This window comes from Sinocyclocheilus anshuiensis, unplaced genomic scaffold (genome assembly GCF_001515605.1).
Source record: "Sinocyclocheilus anshuiensis isolate Anshui unplaced genomic scaffold, SAMN03320099.WGS_v1.1 scaffold1859, whole genome shotgun sequence".
In the NCBI taxonomy this organism is placed as follows: Eukaryota; Metazoa; Chordata; class Actinopteri; order Cypriniformes; family Cyprinidae; genus Sinocyclocheilus; species Sinocyclocheilus anshuiensis.
The window spans coordinates 48,073-52,442 of record NW_015551109.1 but is presented as its reverse complement, the minus strand read 5'-3'; positions in this window follow the sequence as shown (position 1 = coordinate 52,442).

The window sequence follows — 4,370 nt, the reverse complement described above, 5'->3', positions numbered from 1 at the left end:
CACTCAAACTTTATTTGTGAGCAAACCCAGTATCAATTTATTTGTGTTTTTATATTATGCACGCTTAGAGTGAGACAAGTCGCAACGCACTCACTCTGTTGATTGAATGGTTCAAAGCCACCTCCAGTACTGTATTTTAACAGCCTCTATTTGTCTAACATTTAGTCAATGTTAATTGTTAAAGTAAACTGCAATTCATAATATTAAAATTGTTCTCTAAACACGAAGAAATCTCTTTACAGTACATTTTAATATTATCCAAATCGCCTGTTGGAACGAATAAATCTTCCTTCATTGCAATAAAGATTGATTTGAGCGATGTTCCTCTTATAATTGGCCCATAAGGCCTATGCCAAACAAAGGACTGCTTCTGAAAAGACAGGAAAAACACCCACAATCTACCCTGTCACTAATCAGAGCTCAGAACTTGCTCTAGAGGGCGCCAAGTCAAGCCACAGTGACAAACCTGTCAAAACAATGTCAAGATCCTTCCCAGCTAGCAGAGAGCAGCGTGGCCGTCCTAAGCACCAGACTGGGCGCCCCAAGAGATCCTGGGACAGGTCACAACCACCCCTCAACCAAAGGGGTGGAGCCACATGGGTAGCCAAGAGACGGCCCAAGGGGAACCGACACTCACCGACACAAGCATCGAGCTTGTGTACTGGCAGCGAAGAAATCCTGCTACACATCATTGTGCAGTTAAGTTGCACAAACTGTAAGAATCTGTTGGAATCTAAGTCACATTGTTCTTGTGATAGCTGCAATAAATGGTCTGTTAGAATGAGAGTAAACTCACAGCAGCAGAACCCCTCTCAACATGCCCTGGACAAGCCCAAATATAAATCATCAGCAGAACAGAACCAGGAAGCTACATCTGAAACAGCAGAGATCATGAGACTTTTAAAGGAACTCCTCCAGAAAAAGCACCACGAGGGAGACAAAAGGGACGGGTCAGATCAGTTATGACTAAGCCTGAGATCTGACCCCAACGCCCACTCAGAGTCCGCTCAAAATGAACCTCCCAAACAGATCACTGCTAATCCACTGCTAACCACAGAACCAGATATCCGGCACCACACCTCCAGCCCCGACTGCAAAGACCAGCTCTGACTGCTTGCCAGTCACCACACAAGCCTTCAATTTGTTTTATTTTTAATTTCCCTTCTGCTTCTTTAGTCATTATTATCATTCTCACCATTCTAGTTACCTGCCGTTTTATTTCTTTATTTTAGTATTATTTTTGTTTCTACTTTATTATCTTTTATTACTTTTATCTTTTTTGTTTTGTTTTGTTTCTTTTTTTATTATTTATTTATTTATTTTTGATAAGGTTTCTCTCCCCCTCTTCTCTCTCACTTTACCACTCACTTATTTTCACATTGGAAAATGAGGTGAGACTGGAGGCCCTGGTGGACACTGGAGCTGACCTCACTTTAATGTCAAGCCAACTTTTTGACAGACTTCAAAGTGAAGCCAAGAGACAGAATCGAACTCTTAAGTATCAGAGGTGTGTGCTGAATGTGCAATCCTACAGCCAAAATGAGGTCCAACTTGAACAGGTAGCTCCAATTCACCTGACCATCGGCCCTATGAACTTTGTGCACCCTGTGTACATTTCTCCATTGGACACATATCCTCTCCTCATTGGCAAAGACCTGCTAGACCGCTTTGAGCCATTGTTAGATTTTAAACAACTGAAAATCTGGGCTCAAGTGTGAGAACCTCTGCCTCCTCAGTCACCAAGATCACCCCAGACAGACTGCCAGGTCAGAAAGGTCACGGAAAATCTCGCCGCCAGCCGCGGGAACATCTCAGCCCAAGAACGAGGTTCATGGTCGCTGCTCTGTACTTTCCAGCTGGCCAAAGACTCTGACTTATACGGCCCCCAAGTTAAGGGGGGCTTACAGCTGAATGATGTCACAACAACAGACCCCATACTAGCACTGTGGGCAGACAATTCAGCCATCAGCCTCTCACTGTTCAATGCTCTCAAACAGCACACAACGAACATTCCTTTTGCTAACAAGTGCACACGATTCCCTTTGAATCCTTGCCCGTCAACTATCTGTGATTGCCAAGAGCATCTGTGCCCTGAACTTGAAGTGGAATGACAGATGTCTAACCCATTACTTCCTCGTCCTTCCAGACGCACCGCATGCACACTGCTACATCGTCTACATCGGAGCGGACATGCTGATTCGCCTCAGGGCTCATGTGGACATGATCAATGAAGTGATATGGGCTCCAATGACCTCACAGTCACCCACAGTTCCTGTCAACCTTGAGAACCTCCTGTCAGGCCAAACCATCCCTGAGGCCTGCACGCTAATCAATGAAAAATATTCCTATTCGCCTCAGGGCTCACGTGGACATGATCAATGAAGTGATATGGGCCCCAATGACCTCACAGTCCCCCACTGTTCCTGTCAACCTCGAGCACCTCCTGTCAGGCCAAACCATCCCTGAGGCCTGCACACTAATCAATGAACAAGAGACTGTAGTAACAGCTTACACCAAAGGGGTCGCTGTTCGACTCAACCTGCGAAGCGGTCAAGCTCTCAGCCACACCATAGGCTTCTTCCAACCCTCACCCGAATGTGGAGAACTGGGCCTCACTTTGGAAGCCACACCCCTCGTTGAAGTGACATCTCGGGCAGTTCCAATGACCTCACAGTCACCCACGGTTCCTGTCAACCTTGAGAACCTCCTGTCAGGCCAAACCATTCCTGAGGCCTGCACGCTAATCAATGAACAAGAGACTGTAGTACCAGCTTATACCGAAAGGGTCGCTGTTTGACTCAACCTGCGAAGTGGCCAAGCTCTCAGTCACACTCTAGGCTTTTTCCAACCTTCACCTGAATGTCGGGGACTGGGCCTCACTTTGGAAGCCACACCCCTCGTTGAAGTGACATCTTGGGCAGTGTACATCCTGTTTAACAACTGCATGGCAACGGATGTCAGAGTGCCCAAGGCCAACCGTCTGGGACGGCTAGTGAGTTATAACTTCCATGACTTTGAACTGATTTTACCAATAATTGGACCCATCCCTGATTCAATGATTCCAGAAGGAAGCTCAGGCCACACAGTGTCAACAGCACCCTCCAAGGTCATCACCATCATTTCAGTCATGCCAGTGGTCACGGAGCAGGTGTGCAGAACAGAGCTAACAGAAGGCCAACACCTCGCCGTGTATCATCCAGAGATTCTCCAACTACATCGGAGCACAGAAAGTGATCATAGAGACCTGTCACCAGCCTGTCACATTTCTTAACAGCCAGCGCATCCGCTGGCATCCGGTGTGGTCACAAACGCACGCATAGCCACAATGCTAATGGCCCTCCAGGGGCGCAACGTAGAAGCACAATATGCTCAAACTCACAAGTCCGCGCTGGGTAACGACCTGGCAGCCTGCCAAAGCTGCTCCGATGACACACCGACTGAGATCGTAGAAGCAGAAAGGCCCCAACTACTGCTACCTACCTGCCACGGGTATTTTGATGAGAATGTCTGCCAAGGCATGCCCACAGCCTACGTCGATGGATGTTCCTACAACCACGAGGGCATCCTAAAGGCAGGTGCTGGTGTTCTCTGGCTAAATGATCGACCCTGCCCACCACAACACTTCAAGCTGGGTCCACAATCATCACAATATGCTGAGATAGCAGCTATTCTCATAACCCTGCAGATAGCATCGACCCATAACATCAGACAACTGCTCATCTGCACAGACCCCACCCACCCTTAACGTGGCAGCCATAACCCGCAGCAAACACACACATGCAAGCATGACATGCAAGCCTCTGACTCCTCCATCAAAGCTATTCTTCAGCACCTCTCTGACCCCTCCAGCCACCCTATCACACCAGATGAACTTGCTGCTGCCCCAGCCTCAAACGGCTATACCACGTAACACACATGCTGCGTGTGATAAACAACATCATGTTTTATGCCCCTGATGACCTCACTGCACCAAGGCTTGTGGTGCCACACTGCCTAAGGGGGGTGATGCTGATGTATGCTCACGACGCACCATGTGCGGGACACCACGGCACAAGAGCCACTTATGAGACACTTAAACAAGTGGCATACTGGCCCGGCATGCAGCAAGATGTGGCAGAGTACGTGAAAGGATGCCTTGTCTGCTGCCAATTCCAACCAGCTAACCCAAACCACAGAGCCCCACTGCAGCGCAGAGGAGTCACGTTTCCTTGGTCAGACCTTCAAATTGACTGGGTCGGACCCTTACCCAGGTCAACAAGAGGCAACAAGTATTTCCTAAGTTGTGTGCCAGTTCACCAAGTGGGTAGAGTGGAGGCACCCAACGACACTGCCCAAGCTACAGCATACCTCCTGATGAATCACATCTTCTC